Raw genomic sequence first — 19370 nt, 5'->3', positions numbered from 1 at the left:
TAAGCAAGTTTGGGGCTCACTTCAGAAAATAATGCAAAGTTAGGTACAAAAGTGAATATTCATTTAGTGTGGGATGGGAAGGGCTGAGGTTTCTTAGCGCCACCATAAATGTAGCTCTGTTCCTAGATGTCCAAATATAAAATGTGTTTTTCCCCTGCTTGCAGTGTAACTGAACTGTCCTTGCTCCATGCGCCCTGCAGGGCACTTTGTGCTAGAGAGGGTGCACCGGGCCAGCTACCTCACACCGCTTTCGGGGTGAAAGCTGCTCCAGCCTTTCTGGGGAGTCGCTTGCCTCTGTGCACAGGGAGCCCCTGAATCTTCATGTGCTTTGACCCCATGGTCTTACCTCTCCTCCTTTGTGTGTCTGCAAGGGGCTGGGGGCTGGGGTGAGGAGGTGGATCCAGAGTGACTGTAACCCTGTTCCCAAACCTTTCCAGACTAAACATTCTCCCCCCCGCCCATTTATAAAATCGGCATAAACAGAACATGTGTCAGTATCCGGGTCAGTTGGGATGATGCATTAAAGTGCTTAGTGTAAGTGCCTGGAACTTAGTAAGAGGTTAACACGTGTGGTGTATTTTTGTTTACCATTCACACTAGGCGAAGATTTATGTGTGAAGATGTTCAATCTGAGTTAGTGGCATGTAAAGAAATGAAAACACTCTAACTGGTGACAGGTAAATGCTTGAATTATGTCATCATACAATGGACTATTACAGCAATTACAAATGGTAAAACATTTTATGCTAGGAAAAAATGCATTTAATAGGTGAAAACAGAATGATATGAAACAGTGTGGCCCAATTATATAAATGATGTGTAAATTTTTTAAAAGATTTTATTTATTCATTCATGAGAGACAGAGAGAGAGAGAGAGAGAGAGAGAGAGAGAGAGAGGCAGAGACACAGGCAGAGGGAGAAGCAGGCTCCACGCAGGGAGCCCGATGTGGGACTCTATCCTGGGACTCCAGGATCACGCCCCGGGCCAAAGGCAGGCACTAAACTGCTGAGCCGCTCAGGGATCCCCTAAATAAAGGGTAAATGAAAAAAAAAAACACTGAAATTATGAAAATGTGAGCATTGGCTATTTCTGGATGATAGACATGTGCCCAAACTTTATTTTCCTCTTTATAGTTTTCTGCATGTTATAAATTATATATAATTATTTAAATAATGATACTGTTACTGATCTTCCCTTATAAATAGCAATGTTGCAGCCTTAAATTTGCCTCATAGAAACCGTTTCTAAAGTCCTATCATATCACATTTAGTCTTCACAGCAACCCTGAGAGAGCAAGGAAAAAAAACCCTGCATTTTTAATTGAAAACAGATAAAGCAAACCCATCTAGCCACTGAGAACTTTGAATTTATTGAAATTTCCAGGTAGTGTAGTCACATAGTCACCTTCTTTGAAATCCATCTCCTTCCTAATGCTCCCAAATTAATTCTGCTGTCCATCAGGCCCTGTAACAAAGTTAAGTTACTACTCTCCTCTCGATTAATACGGTTTTCTATTTAGCTTTTTTAAATTACAAGAAATTTTAAAACTGTTGGTTTGGATTCTTCTTTCATGGCAGTTCTAGAATAGAACTTGGAACCCTGGCCTTGTTCGGCCAGAAAATGCTCTCTGCATTCCAGCCAGGGAGTTTGGGAATGCACGCCCTGGGCCGGAGCCTGCCTGCTTCCTGAGCAGCTGCCTGCACTCCCCGGCCACCACCGCCTCTGCAGGTCTGGCCTTTGGGGCTGCCGAGTGGGGTTGTTGGAACAGTCTAGGACCAGCCGGACCAGCCCCTCCAGATCAGATCATCCTGGATGCACTTCTCCCCTGGCTGACTGGGTGTTCTGTACCTGGCTTCTGTTTTGTTCCAAGTGCCAGTATCCTTTGCCAGAATAACCCATGGGGAGCTGGGTGCTTGGCTCACACCAGACCCTCCTTCTTGCCTTCATGGCCCTCTGCTGCACGAGCGGAAGTTTGCTTCCCACCCAAGCCTGGTGACTCATGCCTCCTTATAAGACTTGCCTGAAGCCTCCCCCGATTAGTCTGACTCCCTCCCTGCCTGCCCCTGAGAATATTGTGTTCCTAGATTTGCCCTCCCCACACGTGGCCCTGCCTGATGCTTGTTAAGTCCAACCTGTGGATGCTGACCCGGTTACTTGAGCTACTTCACATGCATCCGTGGCACCGCCATCCAGCAGGTAGAGAATTCCGCTGGCACAGCACACTCCCTCCCAGCTCCTGCAGCTGAGGGTAGTGCTCACCCCAGGGACCCGGGCAGGTCCGATTCCAGGTTCTGGACTCTCCCATGGGTCTTACCTGCCTTACTGCAATTAACTGGGCCAGGCCACCAGACACTGCACTTTGAAAAGGCAATTTGTTTGAGAAGTTGCTAACTGCTTGGAGGAGCGCAGAGTTGCAGGCTGCCAGGGGCGCTGGAAATTGGGTAAGCAGGATAGCTTGTGCAGACTTATACCTAGGGAGAGAATCCTCTTATTTCAACTGTAGTTGAAAGTATGGTTCCAGGCAGTTCAAAATATGTTACATTTTCTACCCGTAGCAGTTTCAAGTCCATTAAAATAGCCTGGAATGGAAGTTTTCTTGTCTCTTCTTTAACAGACAGGTCAGGTTCAGTGGAAAGCGTGGGCAGGGAAGAGCGTATTCAGGGAGCCTGGGTTGCTATGTTAGATTCCTAGGGCTGCCTTAACAAATTGCAACAAATTGGGTGGCTGGAAACAGAAATTTGTTCTTTCACAGTTCTGGATGCTAGGGGTGCAAAATCAGGGTGTTGCCAGGGCTTTGGTCTCTGGGAAGTCTCTAAGGGAGGATCCTTCTCTGCCTCTCCCAGGCTCTGGTAGTTCCAGGCATTTCTTGGTTTGTGCACACGACTCCTATATCTACCCTCATCTTCATATGGTAGTTTGCTTTTTGTGTGTCTGTCTTTGCATGACATTTTCCTCTTATAAGGACACCAGTCGTATTGGATTAATGCTCACCCCAATGATCTCATCTTCACTTGACTCCATCTGCAAAGACCCTGTTTCCGAGTAAGGCTACATTCATGGATACCAGGGTTAGGGCTGCAATGTAACATTTTGGGAATCACAATTCAAGCCATAACAGTTGCCTATGATCCAGTCCTGCTGTACTCATTCCAGTGGTGTGGCCATCAGCAGGACTGCTTTTGGGTTTTAGTTCCCTTGGGTTTAAGTGGAGGTAATAACAGTGCCCTGTAATAGGATTGTTGAAAGCATTAAATGAGATAATGCTTAGGATCGGATCTGGCTTATAGAAAATGCTCAGTAGGTGTTAGCTTTTATGGCCAGTTACTTCCAGTCCTTTGATTTTGTAAGCTGGTTCATGGAGAAATTGAGGAAGCCAATGAGTCACACACAAAGTAACACTATGGTGAAGCAGGAGGTTAATTCTTCCGATGCTGTGATTGATGGGACTCATCTGCACGGTGAGATGGTTGTTTCCAAGGTTGTTGTTAGGACTTGAGTTTGCCCAAGTATTTGCTTGATGGAAATCTCCTATGCTGCTCTTTAGAGTGAATGCAAAATAACTTTCTTGGGCAAGTTCTGGGGAATGTAGGCCTTGAGCTGGACCAAGAAAATATGTCTATCCTTTCAGATCATCCTGTAAGACATGTGGCATGTGCACCCCTAGGCTCAATGAAACCATTTATATGGTGGCCTGTGTGAATGGCGCTGTTGCCAGCATTCCAGGGGACATGGCCTGGGCTGTTGTGTAAGGTGGCTGAGGGTTCTTTCCGGGGTTATAGGACATTGGCAGGTCACACAGTTATAGTGTGAAACTTGAAGCATATTCTACTGGTTTAAATCTTTGATGGAAATGGGGTTCCTGAGATTCCAAACCTTAGTCTGTAGCTTTGCAGAAGAGATATTTGTGTATTATATTATCCACCACGGTGAAACCTAAGAGTTGTTCTTTTTTTTTTTTTTTTAAGATTTTATTTATTCATGAGAGACACACAGAGAGGGGCAGAGACACAGGCAGAGGGAGAAGCAGGCTCCATGCAAGGAGCCCGACATGGGACTCGATCCGGGGTCCCCAGGATCACTCCCTGGGCCGAAAGCAGGTGCACTACACCGCTGAGCCACCCGGGCTGCCCCTAAGAGTTGTTCTTAAGTCAAACTGCTATTTTCTTCCCCACGTTGTCTTTGTGAAGTTCGTGTCATCGGTTTCACAATTGGAGGCACATCTGACGTGGAACATAGATGCTACACGTTGAAGGTCTAAATAAAGCTTAGCTTTAGATTGAAGTCCAATAAAGGAATTCTCTATAATTCGTTCACTTATTTCTGCTACAAGTCAGTTGCAAAACTGAAAATACAGGCTTGAGTTTGCATGCTCACTTAGTGATGCTGATCATCTGAAATGCCGATTATTAAGAAAGATCATAGATTTCATTACGGTATACTCTTTGAACGTACTTTTATGTGGGTCTGTTGATGTTCTGGGAATTGTGTTCTGAGATTTGTTGAAGATGTGCTGTAGCTATCTGGTTTAGGAATTGTTGAGGTGCAGTGTGTTTTTAATATACTCTGTTCTTTCTTCTTCCCAAAGCAATTATTCAGGAATTCATGTTTAACTTTAAGTGAGATTCATTTACTTTATATTGAGAGTTATTATTACTTTATGTTCCTTTTTCCTTGAAGCCCTGATGTCTTCTGGAAGATAAGTCTTTTTGTGTGCTTTTTGATGTATTGATTATTTTTCTTTTCAGTGTTATTACAACCCCAGCCGTGAATGTTATTGCACACTTACCCTATGCCAGTCACAAAGCTAACTTCTCTAGGGACATCATCATTATTATTTAATTTTTTTATTAATACTAGATTTTTAAGTAGTATCTGTTAGAATTCACATTTTATGATGAGGATTTGAGGCCTGGGCAAACAAAGTTGCCAACATTAGAAGTGGTAGAGCTAGGGTTTGAGCCCTGATACTCTGACTCAGGGGTCCTATGCTTCTCCACCCTGTACTTCTGATATTGCATATGTAGTGAAATCTTTGTATTTAAGGAACTACAGATGCAATCAAGAATTTTTCCGAGATTCAGAAGGCCTCTGCATTTTCATGTAATGTGAATTTTGGGCCAGTGGATCGATTCAGTTTGCTTAATTTGTTTTGTTCAGGTTGACATTATGCTAATTTGCATGGGCAGTAGCTGAAAGCAGTGGGAGATATCCCAGGAAGGTTCTGCGTTGCAGGAGAAATGAGCATGGAATTAAGAAATTCACAGGTCTACATAAATAAAATCTTTAAAAAAAAAGAAAGAAACTCACAGGTCTCATACATAGATAGCCTTGAGAATTGACTCACTTGTTATTGAGGATGCGTTTCCAAGAAGAATGGTACTTGATTTTGTGTAATAATACCATGTCAATTCAACTTTGATAACTGGTTTTAAAAAAATAGGTTTTGTTTTGTTTTGACTTCAGGAATTTCTCAAGGCCTTGAATATATGCTATGTGCTTTTACAATCCTCAAGAGAGAAAAAGAGCATTAAGTGTTTTGGGAATGTACCTGACAATTGTTTGCTGGTTTATTTGTTCTTATTTTATTCTGGCAGGTAAGGTTTCTCATAATACACTCAGGATGTGTTGTTGTAGATTTTTGCAGCAAACATAGCAGTTAGGCTGACTTTGATTGTAAGTAAGGGAAAGCCCAGAGCCAAGTGGCTTAAGCCATAAAAGCTTATATATGTGCAAAGGTTAGAGGTATAGTGAGCTAAGAATTAAGTCTAATTCAGCCACTCCCTAGGTCATTTAGGATTTGTTTTCCTTTTTTTTATTTCTGTCCCTGCCACGGTTGAACTTTGGATCTGAGCATGGGGCACCTTCCCCTAGCAAATGAACAACAGGGTGGTGACCAAAGAATGCCAGGAGAAAAATCTGCTCATTTTAGGAAGAGCACATGGGTGCTTGAGAGGTGGCCAGCAAAGGTCCACCACGGCCAGTGACTTGGATATGCCTAATTTAGATTAATGAAGATATTTCCAGCTTTTCTTCGCTTCACATGTATCAATATTCTACATGTGGTGAATAGGGTCCCCCGCCCCCAATACTTTTGGTGAATATTTCTTTTTAAAAAATTTTATTTATTTATTCATGAAAGACACAGAGAGACAGAGAGGTAGAGACACAGGCAGAGGGAGAAGCAGGCTCCATGCCGGGAGCCTGATGTGGGACTCGATCCTGGGACTCCAGGATCAAGCCCTGAGCCAGAGGCAGGCGCTTAACCGCTGAGCCACCAAGAAGTCCCTTGGTGAATATTTCTGTAGTTACCTCTAAACACAGAAAAAGTTTCCAGCAGGATACTCAGAGGTACTAGTCTGAGTATTACAGTTTCCCATGTATCAATCCCATAGGTCTGGTAAGACATTAGCATTGGCTGCTAGTATCCACGAAAGGTTTTAAGTTTTCTTAGCAAAATGAGTGACATGATGACATTAAAGCCATTCATTGCTATGTGACTCATATTTACACTTAATATTATTTTGAAGTGGAAGTGTTCTGGTGAATGTAGGTTGACTTCTCTTAATTTACTTTTAATTCACTTTATTGCTTGTGTGTTTTCCCTCAGTTCCCAGAAAAGTACCGCAGGGTGTTTCACTAAATGATAGGCCAGGGACAGTGAGAAAAAGAACTGTAGGCTGTAAGTTTGCATGTCACACGGCCCCTCGTGAAATGGGGATTTCTTCTGAGAAGTGAGAAATGCCTTCAGATAACTTGGTTCTTTGCTGCTTGGTCCTATGTATCTGCCATATTGCACCAACTGGCGTTTCTTTCTGTTGTTCAGTTAATCGACCGAATGCCTGCTACGTGCAGCAAGGTATTTTGTGTGGATTCTAAGTTGATTCTCCAGAAACGCAGCTTCCTTGGTCTCAGTCTGGCTGGGGAGGGGAGACAGGCACACAAATAACTAACACAAAGAATCAAGTGCGAAGGGAGGCTCAAGAAGTTCCAAGGGGCTGGGAGGAGGGAAGGGTTCCTGGTGAGCTGAAGAGTCCTGTGAGAGTGGAGGAAGGGAGAAGAATGAGGACTTCAGACGGAGGGAGTGTTGTTAGCCAAAGGACAAGTAATCCAGAGCCTAGATGTTGTGAGTCAAAAAAGAAAAAATAAAATAAAAAAATAAAAAAACATGAGTTACTTCGAGATTTATTGTTTTCTAACCGTGACCCCAAAACTTAGTGGCTAACCCAACTAAGGGTTCTATTACCTTTGCTAGTTTCTATGGGTCATGAGTCCAGGAGGTGCTTGGCTGGACAGTTGTGGCTCGTGGGGTCTGTCCTGGCGTTGTACTCAGATGTCAGACGAGGGCTGGAAGATTGGCATCCAAGGTCGCTCATTCACGTGGCAGGCATGCTGGTGCTTGTCCTTGACGTGATGGCCGGCCTTCCCCAGACTGAAGGGCTGACACAGAGTCAGTCAAGGGGCAGCTGTGTCTGTTTTATGGGCCAGCCTTGGAAATCACGTAGCATCGTTTCCCAAACCTTCTTTGTGTTAGAAAAGGCCAGTCTACGGAAGGGGGAGCGAGGAGTCACTGTTTAAAGGGAGGAGTGTCAAAAATAAGGAAGTAAATTAATTAATTAATTTCAAAGAAAGTGCACAGATATTTTAAAACCTATAGTGTTCTTGAAAACAAAACGACAGAAGCATCAAAGACAGTTGTAGGGCAGTGGTCTTTCTTTAGTTGTTTCTACATAACCTTTCCTCACGTCAGTTGACGTGCTAGACGATTTTGATTGGTAAACTTGGTATAAATAACGTCTTAACAAGTATATTTTCATCTACTAAGCTAGCCATTTAAAATAAAGGATGGTGATGTCCCCAAGAGGGATCTCGCAGCAGGAACTTGCTTATGTAAGGTAGTAGATAAAGCAGAAGTGGTTCAGGCTGAGGTGGAAGTGACGGGGGCGGGGCACGGCCTCCCCTGACCACTCAGGAGGACCCCACTGACCCCATGACCCCTGAGCACCCCTTTTGAAAGCCGGGCCATCCATGGACCCTTCCAGTTGCTTTTCGATTTTCTTCATGGATTCAGTTTGTTCTTTTGAAGAGCTCTTTCCTCTGCAGTGATTTAGAGTTGCTTTGTAGAGTGTGTTCTAATCATAAGAATTATTCTCCATATTTTATTCTATTTTATTACTCATATTTATTTATTTATTTATTTATTTATTTATTTATTTATTTATTTATTTATTTTTATTCTCCGTATTTTAAATAGGTGGTTGGGCCATGGCAGCACCGAATGATAGTGCTGTTTCATTCACAACGTATGTTTTGTGGGTGGAGGTGGGAGGTGGTTGAGAGAGAGGAAGACGGACTTTCTCTTGAGCAGAATCTTCCCCTCTGTGGAGCACACATTAGTTAAGCACAGAGTTGGGACTGAAATGAAGGGGTGGTTGCAGCCATGGGAGCCGTGAGCCACCAATCTCTGGGGTATCAAAACTGAAGCCATCTGTGATGACGTGACCTCAGACCGTCACAATATCACTGCTGGAGTGGGAGGCAGAGTTCTGAGAATGGAGATAGGCGTACTTTTGCCTAAGTGTTTTTCGTAGTTACCAGAGGTAACAGGACATTTTTATGAACCAGAGAAAGACAACTGTGCTCATTAGTCATATGAATATTAGTTTTCTCAACATGACAACATGCTGCTAAGGCCCCTCCCCCTAAAAAAGCCATTTGTGTACACTGTGTGCAGGAAAAGAGGCCCTTCAGTAGAGGAATTGGAAAAGTGGATTACATCACCTCTCTTTAATTTAGCACATTTAAAGGGCAGTAGCCAGCAAAATTAAATGTTATTTGAAGAAATTTGAGGACGAAAAGCACAGAGATACTACTTTTTCTCTCCTATCACTTTCCACTTTCATTGCTGCTCCCATGAATTTGACCCACCTGTTCCTGGAAAAGAAGAAACACGTAGCTTGCTGCAGAGATTTCTTTTTAAAATTAAGAAGTGTTGGAGTAAATGTAGAAAGCCTAGAAGAAACTAGGAGCTGGTGGTAAATGCAAGAAAGAGGACTGTATTTGTTTTTTTTTTTTTTTTAACCAAGAAGTGTGTATGAAAGGAGATTATTGCTCTTAATTCATCCATTAACAGTCACTGTTAATACCTGTGGGGTTTCCCATTTAGAATATTGGTGGAGTGGAATTAGCTGCTCTATCTCCATAATTATGTCTTAAAGTGGTTTTCTACGAGCACGTAAAATGCTCTGCTACTTCTTGTTCCTCCTTCCTGTTGAGGCTGTTCCAGGTTTTATTATGAAAATGTATGCGTGGGAATAGAAGGCCAAGCTCTTACTTAGCAGAGGGCCTGGCACAGGATAGTATCAGTAAACATGAATTCTCTTCTTCCTTCCCTTCTCCTTTGGCGTTCCGCACTGACCTCGGCATCTAAGTAGAGAGAGTGTCACAAGCTGCTAGAGTAGTTGGCTTATTATGGAAAGCATCCTTTTCTTCATTCAGCTAAAAATCTTTTAACTTATGTCTTCTTCCCTTTGCAGCTTTATCCGTTTCTCCCCAGCATGCAACCCACTGTTTTTTTTTTTATTTCTTCACCAAAATAGAAGTCAGGTTGCCTTCATTTAGGGCGGGACCAACAGGCCCAGTGACAGCATCTCATTTCTCGAATTGCACTAGTTTTCTCTCATTTGAGTGAAGAAAATTATTAGAAATTTGAATTATTGTTCATTCTGGTTTTTTTCCTATATATCATTCATCCATTCATTTATTTGTTCGGCATAGATAACACTTATTGAGGGCCCACTGTTTAGGGTTGTACGTGTATTGGGGTGGGCCGTGGTTTATGGAGACTTGTGACCTAGACTGCCAGCCCTCTGACCCTGCATTTTAGTAGCTCACAGTCTGGTGCAGAAGTGGAGAGATAGACATGTTAACAATTAAGTTCATTTCAAATAAGCATTTGTCCAACTGTTGCTATGTGCAAGGAAATGAATTGAATTTCATATAAATACCAGGTTATGCTAAACTTGATCCTTTCCTTCAAGGGAGTTCATAGTTTAGGACAGGAAAGAAGACACATATCTAATTTGGTGACCATTTAGAGGGCTTTCTATGTGTCAGTCACTAAACTGCTATAGTTGGGAAGTTCAAGTTTATTTTCATGTTACTTACATTAAATAGCCCTTAGTATGCAAAGAAAGTACGTATTTTTGGAGTGGGAGTATTTAGAGTGGGACTTGAAGAGAAAGTGGGAAACAGAGTAATTATAAATAGTTGAATAGTTAAAGGCTCTGGACTCTGGGAGTCAGATATACCCGGACTTGGGTCTTGGCCTCATTACTTGTGACTTTATAGGGGGGAGGCAGTTAATTACCTTTCCAAAGTTCAGTTTCCCCATCTACAAAGTGGGGATAATACTGTTGTAGATTGTATTTTCCAAAGATGGCCAAACCGATATCTCTCATTCCACATGTTTTTACAAATGTCACTTTGACAGTCACCTCCCTTAGTAATAGGGTTTCTGTCTCTTCTTTTTGATCTTGAATGGAAGTGACCATCTTGATTGACAAGAGTTTAGTAGAAGTAGTGCTGTATGACTCGCAAGGCAAGGTCATAAAAATGCTCTTCACCTCCATCTTGCTGTCTGGTGTTCATTCTTGGAAGCTGGCCACCATGCTATGAGGAAGCTCAAGCTGCTCCTGGAAAGGCCCAGGTGGGAGGAATTGAGGACCCTGGTCCACAGGCCTGGCTGAGGTCCCCGCTGACAGCTAGCACAGCTTGCCGGCCATATAAGTGAGCCGTCTTGAAAATGGTTCCTGAAAACAGCCTCAGATGAGTTGCCTGGGCTGACTCCACGTGAAGCATAGACCGGCCATGCCTGCGCCACCCCACCAAATTGTAGTGTCATGAGTAAAATAAATGATTGTTGTTGCTTGAAGCCACTACTTATTGGGATGGTTTGTTACACAGCAATAAATAACCAGGACATCTGCCATGTAAAGTTGCTAAGAGGATTCAGTGAAATGATGCATGTAAACCAGCGCAAAACTAACACTTCACTAATGACAGCTCTTTTCATTATTGTGAAGATAATGGAAATCCGCATTAGTTTGAAGCATTTAATGGCAATCAGCATTTGTTCGAAGTATTTAATGGAAATCAGCATTAGTTCAAAGTGAGGTCACAATCTAAAGTTCCTCCCATGAACTTCTGGTATCTGGTAGGTTTTAGGGAACTTGTTTTGTTCACTTTTTTTGTCATTTGCAAAAACTGTTGTGTATCAGCTTCGCAGAGTTCTTTTCTCCTGGGTTTGTGATACAGACTCTGCTAGTCTCTGTCCTCCTTTGGGTCAGAGTTTCACTCAAACTTTCAGTGTCATGACCGGATTTGTGATCAATATTTACACTTTTCCAAATGTTCTGTGAATGTCATGCTCCTGATGTTATTAGAATTTTTTTTTAATTGTGGTAAGAAATGTAACATTAAATTTTTCATCTTAACCATTTTTTGGGTGTATAGATCAGTGGAACTGGATATTGTTGTTCAACAGATCTCTAGAACTTTCTCATCTTGCAAAAGTGAAGCTCCACACCAATTGAACAGTAACTCCTCATTCCCCATTCTCCATGCTCCCCGCCCCTGGCAACCACCACTCTACTCTCTGTTTCCAAGAACTTGACCACCTCGTGTCATAGAATCATGCAGTATTTATCTTTTTGTGACTGGCTTATTTCATGCAGCAAAAATCCACAAGATTCATCCATGTCGTGGAATGTTCTTTGGGGATAAAGACATTTTGCAGGATGTGCTTCTTTTGAAGGCTGGATAATATCCCGTTGTCTGTATATACCACATTGTATTTACCCTTTCATCTGCCAGGGAACATTTGGGTTGCTGCTGCTTCTTCTCGGCTATTTCAAGTCATGGTGCAGCAAACATAGATGTGCCAATATCGCTCTGCTGATATTTTTCCCACCTCCCACCAATACCAGAATTTCATTGAAATGCATTTGAGAGAATTAAGGGCTTATTTGTGTTCAGTGCCATCTTTTCTAGTATATCTCTGAGAGTTGCACATCATTAGGTAGCTGAGCTGCCCAGATTCTTCCTGGGAGCTTCATTTCAGCATGCATACCTGTTGTGTAACCTGTGGAAGATTAGAGTTCACCTCTATCTGCAGGGTTCTTCCTTGCTTTCTTCTTTTTCTTCTTCCTTGCTTTCAAAGCAGTTTCACAAGCATGATCATATTTAACTCTTGCTGAATGATGGCATGAGGACACAACGACGGATGTAAACTCCATGCAGCTGTGAATAGCGTAGTATTCATGTTCTCTACCAAAGTGGACTTCATTTCTGAATAGACCTGACATAGTTGTTTATTTTTTAAATTAATAGATGCTGTTATTTAAAGAGAAGTTTTAGGTTTATAGAGAACTCAGGCACTAAGTACAGGGACTTCTCATACCCCTGTCTCCCTGCACAGTTTCTCCTATTACTAACGTCTTGTATTAGTGTGGTCATCTGTGAACCTGTACTTGAACCTGTAGGTGGTACATTATTATTAACCGAAGACCATAGCCTACGTTAGAATTCACTCTTTGTTTTGTACGTATACAAATGTATAATGTACATATCCACCATTACAGTATCCTACATTAGAGTTTTACTGCCCTAAAAATCCGTGTGCACCTCTTCATCCCTTACTTACTTCTGCTCACCCCCAACTAGAGCCCCTTGCAACTATTGATCTTTTTACTGTCTTGTAGTTTTGCCTTTTCTGGAAAGCCATATAATTGGACTCGAACTGGGTGTGGCCTTTTCAGACTAACTTTCTTGACTTATATGTATATAAGACTCATCTTTTTGTGTGTGTGGGAGGCTTAGTAGCTAATGGTTGAATACTATTCCATTGTGTAGACGGACTGCTGTTTATCTGCTCACCTATTGAAGGATGTCTTGGTTGTTTCTGAATTTTGGCAATTATTAATAAGTTTGCTATAAACATTTGTGTGTAGATTTTTGCACGGACAGAAGTTTTCAACTTATTTGGGTAAATACCACAGGAATGCGATTGTTGGATCATATGGTGGGAGTATGTATAATTTTGTAAGGAACTTCCAAATTGCCTTCCAGAATGGCTGTACCATTTTGAGTTCCCACCAGCAATAAATGAGACTTCCTTTTGGTCTACATCCTCACCAGCATTTGGTGTTGTCAGTGCTTTGGATTTTAGCTATTCCAGTAGATGTGTAGCGTTATCTCATTGTTGTCTTGCAATTCCCCAATGACATATAATGTTGATCAGTTTTTCATATGCAACATGGTTTTAATTTTAATTTTTTAAATTTCATATTGAACTCATTATAGACTCACAAGAAATTAACAGACAAACAAACACATATAGAGCCATCCCTTAATCTAGCTTCCCCCAATGGTAACATCTTACTTAATTAGAACATTATCAAAACTGGGAAATTGACATTGCACAATACAATGAACTAGACTATAGACTTTTCTGGGATTTCCTGTTTTTGTTTTTTTTTTTTGTGCACTTGTTCTATTTCTGCGTGTGTTTACAGTTCTGTAAAATTTTATTGCTTATGTGGATTCATGTAATCACAACTACAATCAAGATATAGAACTGTTCATCACCCCACGGACACGCCCTAGATCTCTGCCTTCATAGTCTCCCTCCCCCTCTTAGCCTCCCCCAGCCCTGCCCTGCCTTAATCTCTGGTAAGTACTGTTCAGATATGTGTTCTTAAAAAATATCCCTGGAATTATTGAATTGAGTTTTGTCTCTGCATCAGCATAATTTGTGGGTTATTGATTGATTGATCTTGTTTTTGACTTCTGATATTTACAGATCTGGTTTCAGGTTAGTTAGAATGAGCACGTGTATCTTCATGTACCTTTGGAACAGGAATATTTCTTCCCAAGATTTAGGTATAAGGACATTTGGCAGACTGTTGCAAAGGTTTGAATGGGTAACAGAAAAGGGGGCAGTTTAGTGATATAGAGTAAAATGAGAACACTTCAGAACTTGGGGCGGATTTGACTTTAATATGTGTGCGTCTTGCTACAGATTCTAAAGTATAGTTATTAATCTTTACTGCAGCAGATGAATTAGGCTGGGATTATTGTATGATAAAAACTTCACAAAAGTTTTATTAGCAAGCTTCTTTGAGTAAAGATGTACCTTAGTTCACTTAAAACATGATTTAAGGGGCACCTGGGTGGCTCAGTGGTTGAGTGTCTGCCTTCGGCTCAGGTCATGATCCTGGGGTCCTGGGATCGAGTCCTGAATTAGGCTCCCTCCAGGGAACTTGCTTCTGCCTCTGCCTGTGTCTCTGCCTCACTCTCTGTGTCTCTCATGAATAAGTAAATAAAATCTTAAAAACAACAACAACAACCATGATTTAAATTGAGCAAAACAGGGGTGCCTGGGTGGCTCAGTCAGTTAAGTGTCCAACTCTTGATTTCAGCTCAGGTCATAATCTCAGGGTTCTGAGAGGGAGCCCCTTGCGGAGCTCTGTGCTGAGCTAGAACCCGCATAAGATTCTCTCTGTCCCTCTCCCTTTGCCCCACCTCTTGCCGTTTGCATACTCTCTCTCTAAGAAAATAATAATAAATTCACCAAAACATAACTTACAAATAATTTTTCATAAGAAACTCCAACTGGTAGTTACTAAGTAGCAAATGATACCACTGTCTGAAAGTACAAGAATCATAGAAGAGACAGGACACGATGGAAGGAGGGAGGGAGTCATTGTGAGTGTGAACCCATTTCAGGCGTGGTAAAGCTGTTTGACAGTAGTGCTGGAGCCCGCAAAGACGTTTATTTGGGATGTTGGAAACATTTTAATCTCTTAGGTTTCAAAGGGGAGGAAAGTGTACTTCAGAGGCCTCTGGTGATTCCTTCTTCTCCTCTTCCTCCTCCTCCTCCTCTTCTCCTTCTTCTTCTCTTCCTCCCCCTTCCCTCCCTCCTTTTTCTTCTAGGAAAAGGAAACATGACATGTTGTGTCTTGGACCTGGTAGCATCCAGACTCCAGCCACTGGCTGCTTAAAAGAGTTACGCATGCCAGGAAAGTTAAATTTGTGCCAGGGGATTATTAATTAAATAATTAAAATCTACAAACCACTGTATTTTATAGTCCTAGAACAGTTTCTCAGCCTTAGTGCTATGGATATTTTAGGCTAGATAATTTTTTGTTGATGTGGGGAGCTGTTCTCTGCATTGTGGGATGGTAGCAGTATATCCGGCCGATGTCTGGTAGATTCCACTAGCACCCCCTGTCCAAGTTATGTCAAGGAAAAGTGTCTTCAGACATTGCCAAATGTCTCCCAGGGAGCAGCAAAGGGGGAGTCACTCCTATTTGAGAACCACTGATTTTATACAGATACTTTCACACGCACATATCCCTGAAAAATATATGGTATTATTTTCTAATTTACATAAATGGTGTCGTATTCATGTTATCATTCTGCATCTTGGTTTGTCCATTTATTATTATGTTATTATGTCTCAGCCATTAAAGTAAATACAATTTATCCCTTTAAGTGCTATATATTGGTGGCCTTCAGACTGTATCCATATGGCATTTTGTTTATCTGTTGATGGACGTGGAAGTTGTTTCCAGTTTTGCCATTAAAAAATTATTCCTTGTGGCTTAGTCAGTTGAGTGTGTGTATGTGTGTGTTTAAATTATTCCTCAGTGAATGTTTTTGTCTGTGTCACCTTGAGCATGTATGTAATTATCAGAGACATTGAGGAAAAGCCCCACTGAATTTATTCAGCTTTACTGTAAATTACCAAATTATTCTCCAAACAGGCTTTACTAATTTATTTACACTCCCAATCAGCAGTGTAGGTCATCCTACTTACTCCATATTCCTATTGAAACTTGATACTGTGGAATTCTTTGTTCTTTGCCCTGAATATCTTATATGGTATCTTATTGTTATTTTCATTTACATTTTCCTGATTACTAGTGAGTCATTGTTATATTTTTTTTAAAATATTTTTTTTAAGATTTTATTTATTCATGACAGACATAGAGACAGAGAGAGAGGCAGAGACACAGGCAGAGGGAGAAGCAGGCTCCATGCAGGGAGCCTGATGTGGGACTCGATCCCAGGACTCCAGGATCAGGCCTTGGGCTGAAGGTGGGCGCCAAACTGCTGAGCCACCCAGGGATCCCTAGTCAACTACATTTTAAGATGAAAAAACAATACTAGGAATATATCTTTACTTTGTTTATATTACTTTTATTTGCTAAGAATATTTTTGTCTCATTATGTTTATGTCCCTTATTTTATTGTGCTGAATGGAAACCTTTCACATTTGCAACGAAGGTGGGAAATGTATAAGTAGGGAAAAAAGAAAAGAAAAATTTTGATAGTACAGATTTACCAGCTACCCCAAGAAGATGGCTCTTCACTGAACTGATTGTGTTCGGCGCAGGGCCTAGTACAGGGAAGGCACTCAGGTGTTTTTATGAAGGATGGAATGAGCCCTGAGATGTAATGAGCTAAAGTCAAAGTCCTAGGAGCAGTTTAAAATACCCTTAAAACCAGATTTTCTCACCTCTTGCACCTCTTGCTTGAGTTTGATTTCCTGATTCTTGTCTGTACTGGCAGTGGAACTAGGAATTACTGATAAGGGAAGGAAGTGTCGACATTTTCCTTATTAGGGTGGGTTTTCCCAGTGAATTTTGACTCATGCTCTTGAGGGCGGTCCTCTTGAGGCCATCCTCCCAGAGGCCAGCTAATAGGACCAGCAGAGCTGACCCTCTGGGGTAGAGCACTGTCCCCTGAGGGACACGCAGTTTCCTCTGGAAGGCCTCTGGAGCCTGACTGGAGGCAGTCCAGCCAGTCTGGACCGTAACTGTTGTGACACTAGTAAGCTCATCTTCCAGACAACCTCATTCTCATTAACAAACCCAGCATCCTGAGGCCCAGTAAGTACGCCAGAAATGATTTCAGTGCCCCACGCACACGCAAGTTAAATTGCTTTGTGGTTGCATAAGATGCGAAATGAGGGACCATATTGCCTACAAGGAATGCATTTGTGATTGTGTCTAATTCATTGCATCACAGATATTTGTGTCAGTCAGAGCCACATGGAAATGTATTTGTTTTACTTTGTGATTTGGAAGCATAACTGCACATAATCAAGCTTCCCCTTGAGTTAAACTTTGTGGGTTTATTTTTATGCTGAATGATGCACATAATGCGTGTTAATATTTTGTCAAACTGAAAAATATTTCTTGCTGAAAGAGACTCTGTTTATAAGGCTTTTAAAATCTACCCCGTGGAGGATGCTCTAAAGTCCCTTTGTGTGTTTATTTCTTTTGTGAACCTTGTTTGGAGTAGGCATCTGTTGGTGACCTGCTCTAGGCAGCATGCTGTTCCAGTTGCAGGAGCTCAGAAAGGCAAATAAGAGAGAGGCCCTGGTCTTTTGAGCTTTTTGTCAAGTGGAGAGAAAGACATGCAAACAAGATAGTCACTATGAAAGGTGATAGGTACCAGGTGATACAGAGCAGAGAGGAGGAGAGCCGAATAAGCACTCGGGAAGGTTGCATGTTTCTCACTGGATCCTTAATAATGAATGTGGATGTGACAAAGGAGAGGCCAGTGGTGGGGCTGAGGCTGGGGGTGGGCATTTCAGGCAGAGGGGACAGTGTGTGCAAAGGTTGGGAGTTGTCAGGAAGCCTGACATTTTGGGGAGAGAACTGTTAGTTATTATTCATTCTTGGTGTTTGGTCTGAATGTATTAGAAACACCCATGCCCTGCTCATGGGAATAATTCGTTCAGATAAAATCCCATTATCACCCAAAGGGATGCTATCTAACACAAGCATTTTAGTCTCCAGCTGGTGGTCCCCATTACCAATGCTTCATTGATCTGGCCACAGTGACTTCTCTCCAGGGAATGTTTGCTCAGCAAATGCCTTCTTCCGGCCAATTTCATAGAGTCTACACTTTTCAGCAAGGATACTGATTATGTGCCCACTTGCATTTTATTCAGAAGAGATTTTAAAAAAAAGGAAATAAAGAGGGGAAGAGATTTGAGCCAAGTAATCACTGATTCTTTTTTTTTTTTTTTTTTACTAGATATTTTGTTTTTTCATCAAGTAACAATTACCCAGCTATAACCTCAATCTGTTTAGAACTAAAATTTCAAGTCTGCCTTCCAGACCCCAGAAAAAACCATGGAAGAAAAGATTCAAGAAACATTTGGGACTATATAGTGTGGAACCTCCTTTTTTAAATATATATTGAATTCAGAAACTGCTCCATTTCCACAGAACAACTAGATCTCAACAGGGGTTCGAGTTCTGGGCTCAGCAGCTGGGGAGCGGTGGAACACGTCTCGGGTAGAAGAACCCCTATGGAAACCACCTGGAGGGCCTGGGGGATTTATTATTTACTAGATTATTACTTCCATTAATGCAGAGAAGCATCTGAAGAAGACCTTTTTCACTCCCAGAGATGTCAGAGGTAAAAATAACTTGGGGACCCCAGGGATGCCTTGGAAAGCTGAATGAGTAGTGGGGAGAGGACAGGGGTGCCCGGAGAGCAGGAGCACTGGTGCAAATAACTGCACGTCCTGCTGGAGAGCGCCGGGTGTGCCCAGGAGCGCCCTGCAACGGAGGGTGAAGGGACCGTGGAGCAGAGGAGCCGCCTAAGGCGAAGGTCAGAGATCCTTCTTGGTAGGAGTAGGGGCAGGTGGTTTCTGGAAAAGTGAGATGGGGAGGGGCTGGCTTAGACCTTCCCGTGCCCTCTTGAAATTGAGTGAATTTCCACTCAAATGGAAGAAAACTTATAATTTCAGGAATTCTTTCCCTCCCACCCTCCCACCTCTCCCTCCCTCCCTCCCTCCCTCCCTCCCTCCTTTCTTCTTTCTTTCTTTCTTTCTTTCTTTCTTTCTTTCTTTCTTTCTTTCTTTCTTCTTCTTCTTCTTCTTCTTCTTCTTCTTCTTCTTCTTCTTCTTCTTCTTCTTCCTTCCTTCCTTCCTTCCTTCCTTCCTTCCTTCCTTTCTTTCTTTCTTTTCTTTCTTTTCTTTCTTTTTTAGTAATAGACTTTATTTCGTAGAATGGTTTTAGATTTACAGAAAAATTGAGCAGATAGGACAGAGGGTCCCAATATACGATCCCTTTGCTGCGCACAGTTTTTCCTGCTAGCATGTTGTATTAGGAGTGTGGTACATTAAAAAGAATGAATGGATCAATATTGATACATTATTATTTATTAACATCTATAGCTTACATTAAGGTCCACTCCTTGTACTGTACAGTTCGATGGTTTTGGCAAGTGTGTAATGTCATGGGTTCACCATTATAGTATCCAACAAAATAGCTCGCTGCCACCGATC

General features: G+C 41.9%; 1 protein-coding gene across 2 annotated transcripts in view; it reads left to right on the top strand.

Annotated features, from left to right (window-relative positions):
* ELMO1 (engulfment and cell motility 1) overlaps positions 1-19370 on the top strand; it is a 523086-nt gene that overhangs the window by 27738 nt on the left and 475978 nt on the right. The gene's annotated exons all lie outside the window — the stretch shown is intronic.

This window comes from Vulpes lagopus, chromosome 13 (assembly GCF_018345385.1).
Source record: "Vulpes lagopus strain Blue_001 chromosome 13, ASM1834538v1, whole genome shotgun sequence".
Taxonomy (NCBI): Eukaryota; Metazoa; Chordata; class Mammalia; order Carnivora; family Canidae; genus Vulpes; species Vulpes lagopus.
This window is presented reverse-complemented; position numbering and strand designations above follow the sequence as displayed.